Consider the following 24,149-nt stretch of genomic DNA (forward strand, 5'->3'; position numbering starts at 1 on the left):
GTAGAGGTTCTATGTTCTGTCAGTGTAGAGGTTATCTGTTCTTTCTCTGTTGTTAGTGTGTTCTATGTTTTGTCTGTTTAGTGTGTTCTATGTTCTGTCAGTTTAGAGGTTCTATATTCTGTCACTGTAGTGTGTTCTTTCAGTGTAGTTATGTTATTTTCTGTCATGGCCCACATCTGTCACCAGGAAGTGGCTTGTACTCCTGGGAACAGGGAATTGGGTTGGTGGCCTAACAGGCGTTGCTTTGTGACAGATTTGGTTTCAGAGGCAGATTGGAGAGCGGGGGGGGGTCATGTTTGGGATCTTTGCTGCTCCCTGGGGGATGACTTTGGGATGTGGGTCTCTGTCTTTCTGTCTTTCTGTCTGTCTGTCTGTCTGTCTGTCTGTCTGTCTGTCTGCCACAGCCATAGACAAATAGGCAGTCCAAATTTGACTAGTTTTGGTTTTAGTTTGTCTTGCCCTGTTGACTAACAGCATTATTACATTGTGATTATCTTAATAGGGAGGGTGGATATGACCAGGAGTATTTTTATTTGACATATTTTTCTGTGACATATGAATTTTGGCCAGAGCATGTTTGACCAATATGCACTCTGACCAATTGGTTGACTTCACTTACATAGTTGGTTGTCTTTCTGTCCAATGGGTTTACTTCTGTTTTATAGTTGGTTGACTTTGTGACGTCTCCTTCTCATTGGCTGCTGTTCACGTCACATTGTATTTCATTATGTATCTGAAAACGAAACTGTATTAGATGCACTTAGATTCACTGAATGTCTATTCTGAAGGTCTATTGGGTGAAATATAATGCACAGACAGCCTGAGAGGTGTTCTCTGATCTCAGATCATCTGATCTGACTAGATGTTAATGTCTGCTAGACAGTCTGAGAGGTGTTCTCTGATCTCAGATCATCTGATGTGACTAGATGTTAATGTCTGCTAGACAGTCTGAGAGGTGTTCTCTGATCTCAGATCATCTGATCTGACTAGATGTTAATGTCTGCTAGACAGTCTGAGAGGTGTTTTCTGATCTCAGATCATCTGATCTGACTAGATGTTAATGTCTGCTAGACAGTCTGAGAGGTGTTTTCTGATCTCAGATCATCTGATCTGACTAGATGTTAATGTCTGCTAGACAGTCTGAGAGGTGTTCTCTGATCTCAGATCATCTGATCTGACTAGATGTTAATGTCTGCTAGACAGTCTGAGAGGTGTTCTCTGATCTCAGATCATCTGATCTGACTAGATGTTAATGTCTGCTAGACAGTGTGAGAGGTGTTCTCTGATCTCAGATCATCTGATGTGACTAGATGTTAATGTCTGCTAGACAGTGTGAGAGGTGTTTTCTGATCTCAGATCATCTGATCTGACTAGATGTTAATGTCTGCTAGACAGTCTGAGAGGTGTTCTCTGATCTCAGATCATCTGATGTGACTAGATGTTAATGTCTGCTAGACAGTGTGAGAGGTGTTCTCTGATCTCAGATCATCTGATGTGACTAGATGTTAATGTCTGCTAGACAGTGTGAGAGGTGTTCTCTGATCTCAGATCATCTGATGTGACTAGATGTTAATGTCTGCTAGACAGTCTGAGAGGTGCACTAGTCTCCATGAGAGAGTTGATCTTGCGTTAGAGTCAGATGTTTGATTGTATATAACTGATTTAATTTAGTTGGACCCCAGGAAGAGTAGCTGCTGCCTTGGCAGGAACTAATGGGGATCCATAATAAACCCCAGGAAGAGTAGCTGCTGCCTTGGCAGGAACTAATGGGGATCCATAATAAACCCCAGGAAGAGTAGCTGCTGCCTTGGCAGGAACTAATGGGGATCCATAATAAACCCCAGGAAGAGTAGCTGCTGCCTTGGCAGGAACTAATGGGGATCCATAACAAATACAAATACACATGTGTACAGATCAGCTATAGGACAGGACATGTGGACAAATCAGCTATAGGACAAGACATGTGAACAGATCAGCTATAGGACAGAAATGTGGACAGGTCAGCTATAGGTCAACGATGGGACAGGACATGTGGACAGGTCAGCTATAGGTCAACGATAGGACAGGACATGTGGACAGGTCAGCTATAGGTCAACGATAGGACAGGACATGTGGACAGGTCAACGATAGGACAGGACATGTGGACAGGTCAACTATAGGACATTACATGTGGACAGGTCAGCTATAGAGTTGGCCCTTAGTCTCACTGTTGATTAACTCTCTCACTGCTCCTTGACCTCACATTGACATATCCTTGACCTCACTTTCTCCTTACCCACACTGTCCTCCAGAGGTCCCTCCCTCTCTCAGGGATGAATGGAGGTCAGTTAGCAGTGTGTGATAGCAGACAGAAACAGTAGTGACTGCTGGAGGACAGTTAGCAGTGTGTGATAGCAGACAGAAACAGTAGTGACTGCTGGAGGTCAGTTAGCAGTGTGTGATAGCAGACAGAAACAGTAGTGACTGCTGGAGGTCAGTTAGCAGTGTGTGATAGCAGACAGAAACAGTAGTGACTGCTGGAGGTCAGTTAGCAGTGTGTGATAGCAGACAGAAACAGTAGTGACTGCTGGAGGTCAGTTAGCAGTGTGTGATAGCAGACAGAAACAGTAGTGACTGCTGGAGGTCAGTTAGCAGTGTGTGATAGCAGACAGAAACAGTAGTGACTGCTGGAGGTCAGTTAGCAGTGTGTGATAGCAGACAGAAACAGTAGTGACTGCTGGAGGTCAGTTAGCAGTGTGTGATAGCAGACAGAAACAGTAGTGACTGCTGGAGGTCAGTTAGCAGTGTGTGATAGCAGACAGAAACAGTAGTGACTGCTGGAGGTCAGTTAGCAGTGTGTGATAGCAGACAGAAACAGTAGTGACTGCTGGAGGTCAGTTAGCAGTGTGTGATAGCAGACAGAAACAGTAGTGACTGCTGGAGGGCAGTTAGCAGTGTGTGATAGCAGACAGAAACAGTAGTGACTGCTGGAGGTCAGTTAGCAGTGTGTGATAGCAGACAGAAACAGTAGTGACTGCTGGAGGTCAGTTAGCAGTGTGTGATAGCAGACAGAAACAGTAGTGACTGCTGGAGGTCAGTTAACAGTGTGTGATAGCAGACAGAAACAGTAGTGACTGCTGGAGGTCAGTTAGCAGTGTGTGATAGCAGACAGAAACAGTAGTGACTGCTGGAGGTCAGTTAGCAGTGTGTGATAGCAGACAGAAACAGTAGTGACTGCTGGAGGTCAGTTAGCAGTGTGTGATAGCAGACAGAAACAGTAGTGACTGCTGGAGGTCAGTTAGCAGTGTGTGATAGCAGACAGAAACAGTAGTGACTGCTGGAGGTCAGTTAGCAGTGTGTGATAGCAGACAGAAACAGTAGTGACTGCTGGAGGTCAGTTAGCAGTGTGTGATAGCAGACAGAAACAGTAGTGACTGCTGGAGGTCAGTTAGCAGTGTGTGATAGCAGACAGAAACAGTAGTGACTGCTGGAGGTCAGTTAGCAGTGTGTGATAGCAGACAGAAACAGTAGTGACTGCTGGAGGGCAGTTAGCAGTGTGTGATAGCAGACAGAAACAGTAGTGACTGCTGGAGGACAGTTAGCAGTGTGTGATAGCAGACAGAAACAGTAGTGACTGCTGGAGGTCAGTTAGCAGTGTGTGATAGCAGACAGAAACAGTAGTGACTGCTGGAGGTCAGTTAGCAGTGTGTGATAGCAGACAGAAACAGTAGTGACTGCTGGAGGTCAGTTAGCAGTGTGTGATAGCAGACAGAAACAGTAGTGACTGCTGGAGGTCAGTTAGCAGTGTGTGATAGCAGACAGAAACAGTAGTGACTGCTGGAGGGCAGTTAGCAGTGTGTGATAGCAGACAGAAACAGTAGTGACTGCTGGAGGTCAGTTAGCAGTGTGTGATAGCAGACAGAAACAGTAGTGACTGCTGGAGGTCAGTTAGCAGTGTGTGATAGCAGACAGAAACAGTAGTGACTGCTGGAGGTCAGTTAGCAGTGTGTGATAGCAGACAGAAACAGTAGTGACTGCTGGAGGTCAGTTAGCAGTGTGTGATAGCAGACAGAAACAGTAGTGACTGCTGGAGGTCAGTTAGCAGTGTGTGATAGCAGACAGAAACAGTAGTGACTGCTGGAGGTCAGTTAGCAGTGTGTGATAGCAGACAGAAACAGTAGTGACTGCTGGAGGTCAGTTAGCAGTGTCTGCAGATTAATCCTGTCATTTAGGAGATTAAGACACACGGAATGATCCAGATGTAGAAATTGAGAACTAATATTCTGTAATTTAATAATGCGGTCTGATGGGATAGAAAGTGGAATTTCAGATGTTGCTTACTGGACCTGATCTAGATTGTGTTACACCCAGATCAGATCAGACCAGTGATTTAATCAACTTTAATGCCTCAGCTTAATCACCCCCTGCAACCTGCTGCCAAGACTGAAGACAACATGACAGTCTGTGATTGGGGAGAGGGGTTAGAGTTAGAGGTGTGGTCATTCAGAAACATGCCAGAATGTCTCCTAGATTTGGAATCTCACTGAGTTAAGAGGCTCTCCTTGCGTCACAGTGTTTTTGTAATTAGTTGCCACAATGTTTTTCGCTAAACCAACTAAATTGCTTCCAGTTAATTGGGAACTGGCGATCAGATTCAGATTCGTAGTAATTTGGCAACAATTACTGTGGCAGAAGCTAAGAAAGACTAGAAAAAAAAAAGACAAGAGAAGGATTCTAGCACTGCTTGAAATGTTCTACCACGTGTTCTGCAGTTAACATGTTACATGTTAACATGTTACATGGTGATGTAGCACAGCTTCAAGTGTTAACATGTTACATGGTGATGTACCACAGCTTCAAGTGTTAACATGTTACATGGTGATGTACCACAGCTTCAAGTGTTAACATGTTACATGGTGATGTAGCACAGCTTCAAGTGTTAACATGTTACATGGTGATGTACCACAGCTTCAATTGTTAACATGTTACATGGTTTTTCTCCAGGGTCGAAGGTTTATTACAGGGTGTGTTATGGGTACTCTATGATGCTTGCTTTATAAATTGCACGGATCGTTATCCAAGTGTACAGTCGTTTTTGGAAAGGAAATCACAGTAGCTTAAACAGTCAAGTATATGTGATAGCATTCATCAGGGTTTACATGAACATACCTGTATCTAGTGAATGCTCTGTAATTCAGTCTCAGACCAGGCAGTAGACCACCTAAAGCTTGAATAAGGATCCACTATTCAGGAGGATTCATTGTTGGACTTTTGTTAATACAGGGTAGGCCACAGTGTTAACTGATGGGTATTGTTAAAGGGTAGGCCACTGTGTTAACTGATGGGTATTGTTAAAGGGTAGGCCACTGTGTTAACTGATGGGTATTGTTAAAGGGTAGGCCACTGTGTTAACTGATGGGTATTGTTAAAGGGTAGGCCACTGTGTTAACTGATGGGTATTGTTAAAGGGTAGGCCACTGTGTTAACTGATGGGTATTGTTAAAGGGTAGGCCACTGTGTTAACTGATGGGTATTGTTAAAGGGTAGGCCACTGTGTTAACTGATGGGTATTGTTAAAGGGTAGGCCACTGTGTTAACTGATGGGTATTGTTAAAGGGTAGGCCACTGTGTTAACTGATGGGTATTGTTAAAGGGTAGGCCACTGTGTTAACTGATGGGTATTGTTAAAGGGTAGGCCACTGTGTTAACTGATGGGTATTGTTAAAGGGTAGGCCACTGTGTTAACTGCTGGGTATTGTTAAAGGGTAGGCCACTGTGTTAACTGCTGGGTATTGTTAAAGGGTAGGCCACTGTGTTAACTGATGGGTATTGTTAAAGGGTAGGCCACTGTGTTAACTGATGGGTATTGTTAAAGGGTAGGCCACTGTGTTAACTGATGGGTATTGTTAAAGGGTAGGCCACAGTGTTAACAGATTAGTATTGTTAAAGGGTAGGCCACAGTGTTAACTGCTGGGTATTGTTAAAGGGTAGGCCACAGTGTTAACTGATGGGTATTGTTAAAGGGTAGGCCACTGTGTTAACTGATGGGTATTGTTAAAGGGTAGGCCACTGTGTTAACTGATGGGTATTGTTAAAGGGTAGGCCACTGTGTTAACTGATGGGTATTGTTAAAGGGTAGGCCACTGTGTTAACTGATGGGTATTGTTAAAGGGTAGGCCACTGTGTTAACTGATGGGTATTGTTAAAGGGTAGGCCACTGTGTTAACTGATGGGTATTGTTAAAGGGTAGGCCACAGTGTTAACTGATGGGTATTGTTAAAGGGTAGGCCACTGTGTTAACTGCTGGGTATTGTTAAAGGGTAGGCCACTGTGTTAACTGATGGGTATTGTTAAAGGGTAGGCCACTGTGTTAACTGATGGGTATTGTTAAAGGGTAGGCCACTGTGTTAACTGATGGGTATTTTTAAAGGGTAGGCCACAGTGTTAACTGATGGGTATTGTTAAAGGGTAGGCCACTGTGTTAACTGATGGGTATTGATAAAGGGTGGGCCACTGTGTTAACTGATGGATATTGTTAAAGGGTAGGCCACTGTGTTAACTGATGGGTATTGTTAAAGGGTAGGCCACTGTGTTAACTGATGGGTATTTTTAAAGGGTAGGCCACAGTGTTAACTGATGGGTATTGTTAAAGGGTAGGCCACTGTGTTAACTGATGGGTATTGTTAAAGGGTAGGCCACTGTGTTAACTGATGGGTATTGTTAAAGGGTAGGCCACAGTGTTAACAGATTAGTATTGTTAAAGGGTAGGCCACAGTGTTAACTGATGGGTATTGTTAAAGGGTAGGCCACAGTGTTAACTGATGGGTATTGTTAAAGGGTAGGCCACTGTGTTAACTGATGGGTATTGTTAAAGGGTAGGCCACTGTGTTAACTGATGGGTATTGTTAAAGGGTAGGCCACTGTGTTAACTGATGGGTATTGTTAAAGGGTAGGCCACAGTGTTAACTGATGGGTATTGTTAAAGGGTAGGCCACTGTGTTAACTGATGGGTATTGTTAAAGGGTAGGCCACTGTGTTAACTGATGGGTATTGTTAAAGGGTGGGCCACTGTGTTAACTGATGGGTATTGTTAAAGGGTGGGCCACTGTGTTAACTGATGGATATTGTTAAAGGGTAGGCCACTGTGTTAACTGATGGGTATTGTTAAAGGGTAGGCCACTGTGTTAACTGATGGGTATTGTTAAAGGGTAGGCCACTGTGTTAACTGATGGGTATTGTTAAAGGGTGGGCCACTGTGTTAACTGATGGGTATTGTTAAAGGGTAGGCCACAGTGTTAAAAGATTAGTATTGTTAAAGGGTAGGCCACTGTGTTAACTGATGGGTATTGTTAAAGGGTAGGCCACTGTGTTAACTGATGGGTATTGTTAAAGGGTAGGCCACTGTGTTAACTGATGGGTATTGTTAAAGGGTAGGCCACAGTGTTAACTGATGGGTATTGTTAAAGGGTAGGCCACTGTGTTAACTGATGGGTATTGTTAAAGGTAGGCCACTGTGTTAACTGATGGGTATTGTTAAAGGGTAGGCCACAGTGTTAACAGATTAGTATTGTTAAAGGGTAGGCCACTGTGTTAACTGATGGGTATTGTTAAAGGGTGGGCCACTGTGTTAACTGATGGGTATTGTTAAAGGGTAGGCCACAGTGTTAACAGATTAGTATTGTTAAAGGGTAGGCCACTGTGTTAACTGATGGGTATTGTTAAAGGGTAGGCCACTGTGTTAACTGATGGGTATTGTTAAAGGGTAGGCCACAGTGTTAACTGATGGGTATTGTTAAAGGGTAGGCCACTGTGTTAACTGATGGGTATTGTTAAAGGGTAGGCCACAGTGTTAACTGATGGGTATTGTTAAAGGGTAGGCCACTGTGTTAACTGATGGGTATTGTTAACAATAGAACTGCCATAGGCCAACTGCCACTGACGTTTGATTTTGTAAAAATCAGCCCCCCAAAAAAGCTATGTCCTGCTCCTTCCCTGACTTTTCCTAAATGTTTGTATTCCTGACTTAATCCGCCAAGACAATGTGCTGTAGGACGTTGGTACCCAGCCAAGACAATGTGCTGTAGGATGTTGGTACCCAGCCAAGACAATGTGCTGTAGGATGTTGGTACCCAGCCAAGACAATGTGCTGTAGGACGTTGGTACCCAGCCAGCCACTAATGAGTCTCTCTCTCTCACTGAATGAATGACAAATGGATGAATGGGCGATAATTGTGCACCTTACTTCACAGTTGAATTTAAATTAGGCCTACCTGAATGATAAAGAGGGTGAAGAGGTTAATTAAGAAAGACAATAGTGTAATGATGAGTTTGTGTTATGCCTATTGATCAGCAGCAAATAATATGACCGAACACCTTGCAGGTTGAGACCATTCTCTTTTATGTTTTACTTGACTGTTTTATGTACTATAACTCTATTACTAATCAAATGTATTGTGGGAAACGAAACCATGCTACATGTTGCAGTAGGCCTTTAGAATAATGCAGAACATATCCTTGACAGACAGACATTGGCGCCGTAGGAGATGGTTGCAGTTTTACGGGCTCTTAACCAATTCTGCTATTTTGTGTGTTTTTTCGCATTGTTTGTAACTTATTTTGTACATAATCTTCTGCCAGCATCTCTTATGACCTAAAAGAGCATTTGGATATCAGAACAGCAATTACTCACCTCGACTAAGATTTTTTCTTTAACGAATCGGACGCGAAGGATTTACTGCTGACACCAGACCAGGCCCAAATCCCCGTCATTCGCATGAAGAAGAGAGGCCGATACAGGGGACACAGGTCCGGGTGCCTTGTGAGAATTCGTCGGAGAGTGGTTAACCCGCTTCTACCATCTGTCCTATTGGCCAACGTGCAATCATTGGAGAATAAACTGGATGAGCTCCGTTCAAGACTATCCTACCAACGGGACATTAAAAACGATAATATCTTATGTTTCACCGAGTTGTGGCTGAACAACGAGATGGATAATATACAGTTGGCTGGGTTTTCCGTGCATCGGAAAGACAGAATATATGTATGTATGTGTATATGTATGTATATATATTTATATTTGCGAGAAGAAAAAAAAAACATATGGGGGATTGGAAGTGATGCAGACAATTACATTGATGGAAGTTACAATCTATCTGCAATATTAAAGCTGATCTACCCCCTAAAAAAATTATATATATATATATATATATATATATATATAGAGTCTTCTTGGGTATGACACTACAAGCTTGGCACACCTGTATTTGGGTAGTTTCTCCCATTCTTCTCTGCAGATCCTCTCAATCTCCATCAGGTTGAATGGGGAGCGTTGCTGCACAGCTATTTTCAGGTCTCTCCAGAGATGTTCGATCGCGTTCAAGTCCGGGCTCTGGCTGGGCCACTCAAGGTCATTCAGAGACTTGTCCCAAAGCCACTCCTGCGTTGTCTTGGCTGTGTGCATAGGGTCGTTGTCCTGTTGGAAGGTGAACCTTCGCCCCAGTCTGAGGTCCTGAGCGCTCTTGAGAAGGTTTTCATTGAGGATCTCTCTGTACTTTGTTCCGTTCATCTTTGCCTCGATCCTGACTAGTCTCCCAGTCCCTGCTGCTGAAAAACAATCTGAAAGCATGATTCTGCCACCACCATGCTTCACCGTAGGGATGGTGCCAGGTTTCCTCCAGACGTGACGCACGGCATTCAGGCCAAAGAGTTCAATCTTGGTTTCATCAGACCAGAGAATCTTGTTTCTCATGGTCTGAGAGTCTTTAGGTGCCTTTTGGCAAACTCCAAGTGGACTGTCATGTGCCTTTTACTGAGGAGTGGCTTTCGTCTGGCCACTCTACCATAAAGACCTGATTGGTGGAGTGCTGCAGAGATGGTTGTCCTTCTGGAAGGTTCTCCCATCTCCACAGAGGAACTCTAGAGCTCTGTCAGAGTGACCATCTGGTTCTTGGTCACCTCCCTGACCAAGGCCCTTCTCCCCCGATTGCTCAGTTTAGCTGGGCGGCCAGCTCTAGGAAGAGTCTTGGTGGTTCCAAACTTCTTCCATTTAAGAATGATGGAGGCCACTGAGTCCTTGGGGACCTTCAATGCCACAACAATTTTTGTGTAACCTTCCCCAGATCTCTGCCTCGACACAATCCTGTCTCGTAGCTCTGCAGACAATTCCTTCAACCTCATGGCTTGGTTTCTGTTCTGACATGCACTGTCAACTGTGGGACCTTATATAGACAGGTGTGTGCCTTTCCAAATCATGTCCAATCAATTGAATTTACCACAGGTGGACTCCAATCAAGTTGTAGAAACATCTCAAGGATGATCAATGGAAACATGATGCACCTGAGCTCAATTTTGAGTCACATAGCAAAGGGTCTGAATACTTATGTAAATAAGGTATTTCTGTTTTTGTTTTTTTATAAATTTGCAAACAATTCTAAAAACCTGTTTTTGCTTTGTCATTATGGGGTAATGTGTTTAGATTGCTGAGGATTTTATTTTATTTAATCCATTTTAGAATAAGGTTGTAACGTAACAAAATGGGGTCTGAATACTTTCCGAAGACACTGTATGCATAGCCACTTTACCCCTACCTTCATGTACATATTACCTCAATTACCTCCGCTAACCTGTACCCCCCCACATTGACTCGGTACCGGTACCCCCTGTATATAGCCTCATTATTACCTGGACTAACCTGTACCCCAGCACATTGACTCGGTACCGGTACCTCCTGTATATAGCCTCATTATTACCTGGACTAACCAGTACCCCAGCACATTGACTCGGTACCGGTACCTCCTGTATATAGCCTCATTATTACCTGGACTAACCTGTACCCCAGCACATTGACTCGGTACCGGTACCTCCTGTATATAGCCTCATTATTACCTGGACTAACCAGTACCCCAGCACATTGACTCGGTACCGTACCCCCTGTATATAGCCTCATTATTACCTGGACTAACCTGTACCCCAGCACATTGACTCGGTACCAGTACCTCCTGTATATAGCCTCGTTATTACCTGGACTAACCTGTACCCCAGCACATTGACTCGGTACCGGTACCCCCTGTATATAGCCTCATTATTACCTGGACTAACCTGTACCCCAGCACATTGACTCGGTACCAGTACCTCCTGTATATAGCCTCGTTATTACCTGGACTAACCTGTACCCCAGCACATTGACTCGGTACCGGTACCTCCTGTATATAGCCTCGTTATTGTTATTTTATTGTTGCGCTTAAATTTTTTTTACTTTAGTTGATTTAGTAAATATTTTCTTAACACTTATTTTTCTTAAAACTGCATTGTTGGTTAAGGGCTTTTAAGTAAGCATTTCACGGTAAGGTGTTGTATTCAGCGCATGTGACAAATACAATTTGATTTGATTTGATTTTACTCTATCCAGCAACGCAAACGATGGCAGCCCACTGAATAAATTACAAATTGATAATTGTGCAAGTTACTTCACAATCAAATTTAAATTAGGCCTAACCGAATGATGAGGGTGAAGAGGTTGATTTAACTTAGAACAACAATAGTGAAATGATGAGTTTGTGTTATGCCTATTTATCAGTGTTGGCGCTCATTTTAATCATTTGACCGCGCTCCTTGCAGGTTGATACCATTCACTTTCACGTTTTACTTTGTAAAAATAAGCTGTTATGGGACTGATTTATTGACTATAACTCTATTACTAATCAAATGTATTGTGGGAAACGAAAACATGCTACATGTTGCAGTAGGCCTTTAGAATAATGCAAAACATATCCTTGACTGTCACGTTGTATAATGATTAGAAGACAGGCGCAGGAATACGTATTAGGGGATGTATTACTCCACCCAACACAAACACGTATATATACAGTGAGGGAAAAAAGGATTTGATCCCCTGCTGATTTTGTACGTTTGCCCACTGACAAAGAAATGATCAGTCTATAATTTTAATGGTAGGTTTATTTGAACAGTGAGAGACAGAATAACAACAAAAAAATCCAGAAAACGCATGTCAAAAATGTTATAAATTGATTTGCATTTTAATGAGGGAAATAAGTATTTGACCCCCTCTCAATCAGAAAGATTTCTGGCTCCCAGGTGTCTTTTATACAGGTAACGAGCTGAGATTAGGAGCACACTCCTAATCTCAGTTTGTTACCTGTATAAAAATACACCTGTCCACAGAAGCAATCAATCAATCAGATTCCAAACTCTCCACCATGGCCAAGACCAAAGAGCTCTCCAAGGATGTCAGGGACAAGATTGTAGACCTACACAAGGCTTGAATGGGCTACAAGACCATCGCCAAGCAGCTTGGTGAGAAGGTGACAACAGTTGGTGTGATTATTCGCAAATGGAAGAAACACAAAATAACTGTCAATCTCCCTCGGCCTGGGGCTCCATGCAAGTTCTCACCTCGTGGAGTTGCAATGTTCATGAGAACGGTGAGGAATCAGCCCAGAACTACACGGGAGGATCTTGTCTGAAAGGACTGAAATCCTGCAGCGCCCGCAAGGTCCCCCTGCTCAAGAAAGCACATATACAGGCCCGTCTGAAGTTTGCCAATGAACATCTGAATGATTCTGAGGAGAACTGGGTGAAAGTTTTGTGGTCAGATGAGACCAAAATCGAGCTCTTTGGCATCAACTCAACTCGCTGTGTTTGGAGGAGGAGGAATGCTGCCTATGACCCCAAGAACACCATCCCCACCGTCAAATATGAAGGTGGAAACATTATGCTTTGGGGGTGTTTTCTGCAAAGGGGACAGGACAACTTCACCGCATCAAAGGGACGATGGACGGGGCCATGTACCGTCAAATCTTGGGTGAGAACCTCCTTCCCTCAGCCAGGGCATTGAAAATGGGTCGTGGATGGGTATTCCAGCATGACAATGACCCAAAACACACGGCCAAGGCAACAAAGGCCAAGGCAACAAAGAAGCACATTAATGTCCTGGAGTGGCCTAGCCAATCTCCAGACCTTAATCCCATAGAAAATCAGTGGAGGGAGCTGAAGGTTTGAGTTGCCAAACGTCAGCCTAGAAACCTTAATGACTTGGAGAAGATCTGCAAAGAGGAGTGGGACAAAATCCTTCCTGAGATGTGTGCAAACCTGGTGGCCAACTACAAGAAACGTCTGACCTCTGTAATTGCCAAAAAGGGTTTTGCCACCAAGTACTAAGTCATGTTTTGCAGAGGGGTCAAATACTTATTTCCCTCAATAAAATGCAAATCAATTTATAACATTTTTGGCATGCGTTTTTCTGGATTTCTTTGTTGTTATTCTGTCTCTCACTGTTCAAATAAACCTACCATTAAAATTATAGACTGATAATGTCTTTGTCAGTGGGCAAACGTACAAAATCAGCAGGGGATCAAATACTTTTTTTTCCCTCACTGTACATACACAAGGGATGTAACCCAAACAAAGAGTGAGGTGTAACCTCTACACAATACACAGGACGAGACCCTTAAACCACCAGAGCACAATACACGGTACTCATGAGACCAACGGACAAGGGACATATATACACATACTAATCAGGGGGAATGGGAACCAGGTGTGGTAATAAGACAAGACAGTCCGGGGTTGGTGGTAATGAACCAGGTCAGTGACGCCTAGAAGACCGGTGACGTAGACCTCCGGAACTGGTGAACGGAATGAGCAGCAGTACCGGGGGGATCCGTGACATTGACGCTATCCAAGTTGATGAGCGGGAAACAAACGATGCTAGTCAACTTGCACAACCGGCCCATCGTAACTACCCTAAACTATACCAATTCTAATTTCAAATGTAATAAGAGTTAGCCTATAGACAAGATGAATTGACAATAATCTGATGAGTGACAATGTTAGGCCTATCAGTTGTCAAATTGTACATGAAGAGATGGGCGAATCTTGTAATTGACAGATGCAGGGAAAGGAGCATCGGTTTAACAAATCATCCTTCAGAGTCACATGCAGGTAAAACATTGTGATTTCTATATAGAATCTGAAAGAGCATATTCTGCCGTTTCTATGACACTTACCTTTGTCAAATAACTCTCAAAATTCCCTTTTTACCAAATTGCACTTTTTCCAAGAATAACCGTGCTTTCCATGCATTCAACACATGACCATTCACACAGCAACATTGCTCTGGTTACATCCATGCATTCAACACATGACCATTCACACAGCAACATTGCTCTGGTTACATCCATGCATTCAACACATGACCATTCACACAGCAACATTGCTCTGGTTACATCCATGCATTCAACACATGACCATTCACACAGCAACATTGCTCTGGCTACTATGCAAAAACTAGTAACATAATAAACGTAAAATTAAAATATGCTATTCTGTCGTCAATGGATGAATGGATGAATGGATGAATGGATGAATGGATGCCAGCAACCAGATAGAAACTGATAATGGTGCATGTGACTTCAGTTACATTTTGGGAAGCCGCCGATGTCCAAACCAAGTAATTGCTCAATGGCTTTCCATATCTGTGGAAAGATGACACCAGGCCAGCGGGTGAGCGACTGTCTGAGACTGTTGTTTTGAGACTCGTTGAGCCTTACATGGGCAAAGGCAGAAATGTGACCATGGGCAACTTCTTCACATTCTTTCCCTGTCAGACAAGTTGATTGCAAAGAAGACTAGCCTGCTAGGAACAGTGAACAAACAAAGGCGGGAGCTGCCCCATTCTGCGCAAAACAACATACCAGTAGAGCTGTACTCCACATCAGTGATGGAGAGTGGTAAAGCAACACTCACGGTGTACAGATGTAAAATAAATAAGAACGCTTCATCCTCAGCACCATGCATCCCACTGGATCTGGCATGTGAGCTTCGTGAGAACCACATGAACGCCAAGAAAGAGGCTACAGCTGCCAAGCAGGCCGCCAAGGCAGCAGGTCCTGCTCTCCCTCTTCCCCAAGCACCACAGCTCCCACTGGGGAAAAATAAGACACAATGTCAAGTGGGCTGGTTTCACAGGAAACAAGGCCCATGAAAACTGTGTGCAGTGCAACTGATTTCTTTGTGGGGCTTGCTCACACAAAGCCCCGAAGCTGTGTGCTGACTGTGGACCCCATAAAGAGAAGACTGAAGCTGTGTGCTGACTGTGGACCCCATAAAGAGAAGACTGAAGCTGTGTGCTGACTGTGGACACCATAAAGAGAAGACTGAAGCTGTGTGCTGACTGTGGACCCCATAAAGAGAAGACTGAAGCTGTGTGATGACTGTGGACCCCATAAAGAGAAGACTGAAGCTGTGTGCTGACTGTGGACACCATAAAGAGAAGACTGAAGCTGTGTGCTGTCTGTGGACCCCATAAAGAGAAGACTGAAGCTGTGTGCTGACTGTGGACCCCATAAAGAGAAGACTGAAGCTGTGTGCTGACTGTGGACCCCATAAAGAGAAGACTGAAGCTGTGTGCTGACTGTGGACCCCAAGAATAAAGAGAAGACTGAAGCTGTGTGCTGACTGTGGACCCCAAGAATAAAGAGAAGACTGAAGCTGTGTGCTGACTGTGGACACCATAAAGAGAAGACTGAAGCTGTGTGCTGACTGTGGACACCATAAAGAGAAGACTGAAGCTGTGTGCTGACTGTGGACACCATAAAGAGAAGACTGAAGCTGTGTGCTGACTGTGGACACCATAAAGAGAAGACTGAAGCTGTGTGCTGACTGTGGACCCCATAAAGAGAAGACTGAAGCTGTGTGATGACTGTGGACCCCATAAAGAGAAGACTGAAGCTGTGTGATGACTGTGGACCCCATAAAGAGAAGACTGAAGCTGTGTGCTGACTGTGGACCCCATAAAGAGAAGACTGAAGCTGTGTGCTGACTGTGGACACCATAAAGAGAAGACTGAAGCTGTGTGCTGACTGTGGACACCATAAAGAGAAGACTGAAGCTGTGTGCTGACTGTGGACCCCATAAAGAGAAGACTGAAGCTGTATGCTGACTGTGGACCCCATAAAGAGAAGACTGAAGCTGTGTGCTGACTGTGGACACCATAAAGAGAAGACTGAAGCTGTGTGCTGACTGTGGACCCCATAAAGAGAAGACTGAAGCTGTGTGCTGACTGTGGACACCATAAAGAGAAGACTGAAGCTGTGTGCTGACTGTGGACCCCATAAAGAGAAGACTGAAGCTGTATGCTGACTGTGGACCCCATAAAGAGAAGACTGAAGCTGTGTGCTGACTGTGGACCCCATAAAGAGAAGACTGAAGCTGTGTGATGACTGTGGACCCCATAAAGAGAAGACTGAAGCTGTGTGCTGACTGTGGACCCCATAAAGAGAAGACTGAAGCTGTGTGCTGACTGTGGACACCATAAAGAGAAGACTGAAGCTGTGTGCTGACTGTGGACACCATAAAGAGAAGACTGAAGCTGTGTGCTGACTGTGGACCCCATAAAGAGAAGACTGAAGCTGTATGCTGACTGTGGACCCCATAAAGAGAAGACTGAAGCTGTGTGCTGACTGTGGACACCATAAAGAGAAGACTGAAGCTGTGTGCTGACTGTGGACCCCATAAAGAGAAGACTGAAGCTGTGTGCTGACTGTGGACCCCATAAAGAGAAGACTGAAGCTGTGTGCTGACTGTGGACCCCATAAAGAGAAGACTGAAGCTGTGTGATGACTGTGGACACCATAAAGAGAAGACTGAAGCTGTGTGCTGACTGTGGACCCCATAAAGAGAAGACTGAAGCTGTGTGCTGACTGTGGACACCATAAAGAGAAGACTGAAGCTGTGTGCTGACTGTGGACCCCATAAAGAGAAGACTGAAGCTGTGTGCTGACTGTGGACCCCATAAAGAGAAGACTGAAGCTGTGTGCTGACTGTGGACCCCATAAAGAGAAGACTGAAGCTGTGTGATGACTGTGGACACCATAAAGAGAAGACTGAAGCTGTGTGCTGACTGTGGACCCCATAAAGAGAAGACTGAAGCTGTGTGATGACTGTGGACACCATAAAGAGAAGACTGAAGCTGTGTGCTGACTGTGGACCCAAAGCATAAAGAGAAGATTAAATTGATTCATGTGTAAAGGCATGGGTATAAGGGCTCAATACAGTGTCTGATACAATCAACAAATGACTGTTTTTATATCTTGTCATAAATATATTTCCACAAATATTAGAGAACAGGTTCCATGCTGGGTGGTACATCTTCCCAGGCCTGCTAGGAACAGGAGGGCTGGCTTCTGCTGATCATCCTGGTTTGGTATTTGGCTGGAATGGGATTTAATGATCCGGGGTCCCAGCTAATGTTGAACTCCCTCCTGGGTTTCTGTTAGCTGGGCTGAAGGTGTCCTCTGTTATTATCTGTTTCAGCTGAAGAACAAGTTCATGAAGAAGCTTCCCCCAGACGCAGAGGCGTCCAACGTTCTCGTTGGAGAGGTGGACTTCCTGGACGCCCCCTTCGTGGCATTTGTCCGTCTACAGCAGGCTGTGATGCTGGGAGCCCTCACCGAAGTCCCCGTCCCCACCAGGTTAATATATAAATATATATTTTTAAATGTAAACTAGAGTTGTTGCGGTTTGACATCATAGTGTAATTTCTCTGGTCTTTCCTCCTCAGATTCCTTTTCATCCTTTTTAGGACCCAAAGGAAAAGCCAAGTCCTATCATGAGATAGGAAGAGCTATCGCCACCCTCATGTCAGATGAGGTAAGCAGAGCAAGGTTTCAGAGCAAGGTATCAGCTATGATGTCAGATGAGGTAAGCAGCACAGAGCAAGGTGTCAGCTAAAGACATATCTGAGTCCTTACTGAATACTATGCTGCCTGTATAAGTCAGTCAGATGAATGCTGTACAGGTATATGCAGTCTACTAGTTGAACATTCACATTCAGTCCCTTTCCAAGCCAGCTGAGATGTACTTGTTCACAACTGCTTTGTTTTTCCCAGCTTTTTCTAACTAACTGAGAACTCACTGAGACCCCCTACAGGACAATAACTGCCAGCTCTAACTTCATATTTAATTTAATCAGTAGACAATTTGAACAATAAATTTCTACTTTACAAGAGACAAAACAAACTACGTAAATTTGTCAATAAAAAGCCAAATCAAATCCAAGTGTTGTTGAACTGACCGACTTTGTCTTGTGCAGGTGTTCCATGACATAGCGTACAAGGCGAAGGACAGAGAGGATCTGCTGGCTGGCATCGATGAGTTTCTGGATGAGGTGATCGTTCTACCCCCGGGGGAATGGGACCCGGCCATCAGGATAGAACCGCCCAAGTCTGTACCCTCTGCTGACAAGAGGTTAGCATCTATCTGCTGACATCATATGCTGTTTTATAGTCTCTATACTATATTCCTCTATATTGTGCTTCTCAGGAAGAACATGTATGCAGGAGGCGACAGCGGCCATATGAACGGAGACACGCCCCATGATGGGGGAGGGGAGGGGGCACGCAGTGGGAGACGAGCTCAAGAAGACAGGCAGGTGAGTCAACTAATAAAACACAATAAAACACTGTACTGATGAAGGCCATTGATGAAGGCTGATGAAGGCCATTGATGAAGGCTGAAACATCAAGCTTTTAATAGTTGCTTGAATAAAATAATATTTTTTTTAAGGTGAGTGAGCGTTACGCCTTATCCTTTTCAAAAAACAGGTAGTTACACCTCGACTCCTGTTTCTTGAGCGCCCAAAAACGTTCTTTCTAAAACCAATAAAACTGAACCTCTGATCAACCAATGAAACACTTCAGAACCTCTGGAGTCTCAGGATAGGTAAGTGAGTCAGGACAGGACAGGACAACCAGAATGTTTTCCTTCATAATTTTCAGGTTTTGTGGCGGCCTCCTACTTGACATCAAAAGGAAAGCTCCATTCTTCGCCAGTGATTTCTACGATGCGTTCCACATCCAGGCGCTGTCGGCCATCCTGTTCATCTATCTAGGAACCGTAACTAATGCCATCACCTTCGGAGGGTTGCTGGAGATGCCACCGACAACATGCAGGTCAGGCTATCTCTTCTGTCTGACAAGCATGTTGAGACCTTCGTTATGAACTGTATTAAAGGTGCACTCTTTGATTTCAGATACCCAGTAAAAATTAATAAAAACTATCAGGATGTAGATCAGGTGTGTTAAACTATCAGGATGTAGATCAGGGCTGTTAAACTATCAGGATGTAGATCAGGGGTGTTAAACTATCAGGATGTAGATCAGGTGTGTTAAACTATCAGGATGTAGATCAGGGGTGTTAAACTATCAGGATGTAGATCAGGGGTGTTAAACTATCAGGATGTAGATCAGGGGTGTTAAACTATTAGGCTGTAGATCAGGTGTGTTAAACTATCAGGATGTAGATCAGGGGTGTTAAACTATCAGGATGTAGATCAGGGGTGTTAAACTATCAGGATGTAGATCAGGGGTGTTAAACTATCAGGATGTAGATCAGGGGTGTTAAAATATCAGGATGTAGATCAGGGGTGTTAAACTATCAGGATATAGATCAGGGGTGTTAAACTATCAGGATGTAGATCAGGGGTGTTAAACTATCAGGATGTAGATCAGGGGTGTTAAACTATCAGGATGTAGATCAGGGGTGTTAAACTATCAGGATGTAGATCAGGGGTGTTAAACTATCAGGCTGTAGATCAGGTGTGTTAAACTATCAGGATGTAGATCAGGGGTGTTAAACTATCAGGATGTAGATCAGGGGTGTTAAACTATCAGGATGTACAGTTGAAGTCAGAAGTTTACATACACTTAGGTTGGAGTCATTAAAACTCGTTTTTCAACCACTCCACAAATGTCTTGTTAACAAACTATAGTTTTGGCAAGTCGTGAGGACATCTACTTTGTGCATGACACAAGTAATTTTTTCCAAGAATTGTTTACAGACAGATTATTTCACTTATAATTCACTGTATCACAATTTGAGTGGGTCAGAAGTTTACATACACTAAGTTGACTGTGCCTTTACACAGCTTGGAAAATTCCAGAAAAATATATCATGGCTTTAGAAGCTTCTGATAGGCTAATTGACATAATTTGAGTCAATTGGAGGTGTACCTGTGGATGTATTTCAAGGCCTACCTTCAAACTCAGTACCTCTTTGCTTGACATCATTGGAAAATCTAAAGAAATCAGCCAAGACCTCAGAAAAGAAATTGTAGACCTCCACAAGTCTGGTTCATCCTTGGGAGCAATTTCCAAACGCCCGAAGGTACCACGTTCATCTGTACAAACAATAGTACGCAAGTATAAACACCATGGGACCAAGCAGCCGTCATACCGCTCAAGAAGGAGGCGCGTTCTGTCTCCTAGAGATGAATGTACTTTGGGGAGAAAAGTGCAAATCAATCCCAGAACAACAGCAAAGGACCTTGTGAAGATGCTGGAGGAAATAGATACAAAAGTATCTATATCCACAGTAAAACGAGTCCTATATCGACATAACCTGAAAGGCAGCTCGGCAAGGAAGAAGCCACTGCTCCAAAACTGCTATAAAAAAGCCAGACTACGGTTTGCAACTGCACATTGGGACAAAGATCATACTTTTCTAAGAAATGTACTCTGGTCTGATGAAACAAAAATAGAACTGTTTGGCCATAATGACCATTGTTATGTTAGGAGGGAAAAGGGGGTGGCTTGCAAGCCGAAGAAAACCATCCCAACCGTGAAGCACGGAGGTGGCAGCATCATGCTGTGGTGGTGCTTTGCTGCAGGAGGGACTGGTACACTTCACAAAATAGATGGCATCATGAGGAAAGAAAATGATGTGGATATATTGAAGCAACGTCTCAAGACATCAGTCAGGAAGTTAAAGCTTGGTCACAAATGAGTCTTCCAAATGGACAATAACCCCAAGCATACTTCCAAAGTTGTGGCATCACAAAGCCCTGACCTGAAAAATGTGTGGGCAGAACTGAAAAGGCGTGTGCAAGCAAGGAGGCCTACAAACCTGACTCAGTTACACCAGCTATGTCAGGAGGAATGGGCCAAAATTCACCCAACTTATTGTGGGAAGCTTGTGGAAGGCTACCCGAAATGTTTGACCCAAGTTAAACAATTTAAAAGCAATGCTACCAAATACTAGTGTATGTAAACTTCTGACCCACTGGGAATATGATGAAAGAAATAAAAGCTGAAATAAATAATGCTTTACTATTATTCTGATATTTCATATTCTTAAAATAAAGTGGTGATCCTAACTGACCTAAAACAGGGAATTTTTACTAGGATTATTTATTTATTTTTTATTTCACCTTTATTTAACCAGGTAAGCCAGTTGAGAACAAGTTCTCATTTACAACTGCGACCTGGCCAAGATAAAGCAAAGCAGTGCGATAAAAAACAACAACACAGAGTTACATATGGGGTAAAACAAAACATAAAGTAAAAAATACAACAGTAAATATATATACAGTGTGTGCAAATGTAGTAAGTTATTGAGGTAAGGCAATAAATAGGCTATAGTGCAAAATAATTACAATTTAGTATTAACACTGGAGTGATAGATGTGCAGAAGATGATGTGCAAATAGAGATACTGGGGTGCAAATGAGCAAAATAAATAACAATGTAAATAACAATATGGGGATGTGGTAGTTGGGTGGGCTAATTACAGATGGGCTGTGTACAGGTGCAGTGATCGGTAAGCTGCTCTGACAACTGATGCTTAAAGTTAGTGAGGGAGATAAGTGTCTCCAGCTTCAGAGATTTTTGCAGTTCGTTCCAGTCATTTGCAGCAGAGAACTGGAAGGAATGGCGGCCAAAGGAGGTGTTGGCTTTGGGGATGACCAGTGAGATATACCTGCTGGAGCGCATACTACGGGTGGGTGTTGCTATGGTGACCAATGAGCTAAGATAAGGCGGGGATTTGCCTAGCAGTGATTTATAGATGGCCTGGAGCCAGTGGGTTTGGCGACGAATATGTAGTGAGGACCTGCCAACAAGAGCGTACAGGTCACAGTGGTGGGTAGTGTATGGGGCTTTGGTGACAAAACGGATGGCACTGTGATAGACTACATCCAATTTGCTGAGTAGAGTGTTGGAAGCTATTTTGTAAATGACATCACCAAAGTCAAGGATCGGTAGGATAGTCAGTTTTACGAGGGCATGTTTAGCAGCATGAGTGAAGGAGGCTTTGTTGCGAAAATAGGAAGCCGATTCTAGATTTAACTTTGGATTGGAGATGCTTAATGTGAGTCTGGAAGGAGAGTTTACGGTCTAACCAGACGCCTAGGTATTTGTACTTGAACTTTGCTCGCCTGAGGTAGAGTATCTTACGATAAGCTGTAGACCACACTATTTACCAAGAGAGTTTTCATCTATATTTTTCATAGCTGTCTATTTACCACCACAAACCAATGCTGGCATTAAGATTGCACTGAATGAGTTGTACAAGGCCATTAATCAACAGGGAAAACGCTCATCCAGATGCAGCGCTCCTAGTAGCAGGGGACTTTAATGCAGGGAAACTTAAATCCGTTCTACCTAATTTCTACCAGCATGTTAAATGTGCAACCAGAGGGGAAAAAACTCTAGACCACCTTTACTCCACACACAGAGACGCATACAAAGCTCTCCCTCGCCCTCCATTTGGCAAATCTGACCATAACTCTATCCTCCTGATTCCTGCTTATAAGCAAAAACTGAAGCAGGAAGCACCAGTGATTCGGCTAATAAAAAAGTGGTCAGATGACGCAGATGCTAAGCTACAGGACTGTTTTGCTAGCACAGACTGGAACATGTTCCGGGATTCTTCAGACAGCATTGAGGAGTACACCACATCAGTCACTGGCTTCATCAATAAGTGCATCGATGATGTCGTCCCCACAGTGACCGTACGTACATACCCCAACCAGAAGCCATGGATTACAGGAAACATCCGCACTGAGCTAAAGGGTAGAGTTGCGTCTCCTGAGTGGCGCAGTGGTCTAAGGCACTGCATCGCAGTGCTAACTGTGCCACTAGAGATCCTGGTTCGAATCCAGGCTCTGTCGCAGCCGGCCGCGACCGGGAGACTCATGGGCGGCGCACAATTGGCCCATCGTCGTCCAGGGTAGGGGAGGGAATGGCCGGCAGGGATGTAGCTCAGTTGATAGAGCATGGTGTTTGCAACGCCAGGGTTGTGGGTTCGATTCCCACGGGGGGCCAGTAAGAAAAAAATATGTATTCACTAACTGTAAGTCGCTCTGGATAAGAGCGTCTGCTAAATGACTAAAATGTAAATGTAAATGTAGAGCTGCCGCTTTCAAGGAACGGGACTCTAACCCGGACGCTTATAAGAAATCCCGCTATGACCTCCGACGAACCATCAAACAGGCAAAGAGTCAATACAGGTCTAAGATTGAATCATACTACACTGGCTCTGACGCTCGCCGGATGTGGCAGGGCTTGAAAACTATTACAGACTACAAAGGGAAGCACAGCCGCGAGCTGCCCAGTGACACAAGCCTACCAGACGAGCTAAACCACTTCTATGCTCGCTTCGAGGCAAGCAACACTGAAGCATGCATGAGAGCACCAGCTGTTCCCGGACGACTATGTGATCACGCTCTCCGTAGCCGATGTGAGTAAGACTTTTAAGCAGGTCAACATTCACAAGGCCGCAGGGCCAGACGGATTACCAGGACGTGTACTCCGAGCATGTGCTGACCAACTGGCAAGTGTCTTCACTGACATTTTCAACATGTCCCTGACTGAGTCTGTAATACCAACATGTTTCAAGCAGACCACCATAGTCCCCGTGCCCAAGAACTCTAAGATAACCTGCCTAAATGACTACCGACCCGTGGCACTGACGTCTGTAGCCATGAAGTGCTTTGAAAGACTGGTCATGGCTCACATCAACAGCATAATCCCAGAAACCCTAGACCCACTCCAATTTGCATACCGCCCCAACAGATCCACAGATGATGCAATCTCTATCGCACTCCACACTGCCCTTTCCCACCTGGACAAGAGGAACACCTACGTGAGAATGCTATTCATTGACTACAGCTCAGCATTCAACACCATAGTGCCCTCAAAGCTCATCACTAAGCTAAGGATCCTGGGACTAAACACCTCCCTCTGCAACTGGATCCTGGACTTCCTGACGGGCCGCCCCCAGGTGGTAAGGGTAGGTAACAACACATCTGCCACACTGATCCTCAACACGGGGGCCCCTCAGGGTGCGTGCTCAGTCCCCTCCTGTACTCTCTGTTCA

The 24,149-nt window shown here is 44.2% G+C and overlaps 1 pseudogene; it reads left to right on the forward strand.

The window, feature by feature from the left end:
• Positions 1-24,149, forward strand: part of LOC123488950 — a 56,860-nt pseudogene that overhangs the window by 21,187 nt on the left and 11,524 nt on the right.

This window comes from Coregonus clupeaformis, unplaced genomic scaffold, assembly GCF_020615455.1.
Source record: "Coregonus clupeaformis isolate EN_2021a unplaced genomic scaffold, ASM2061545v1 scaf2613, whole genome shotgun sequence".
Taxonomy (NCBI): Eukaryota; Metazoa; Chordata; class Actinopteri; order Salmoniformes; family Salmonidae; genus Coregonus; species Coregonus clupeaformis.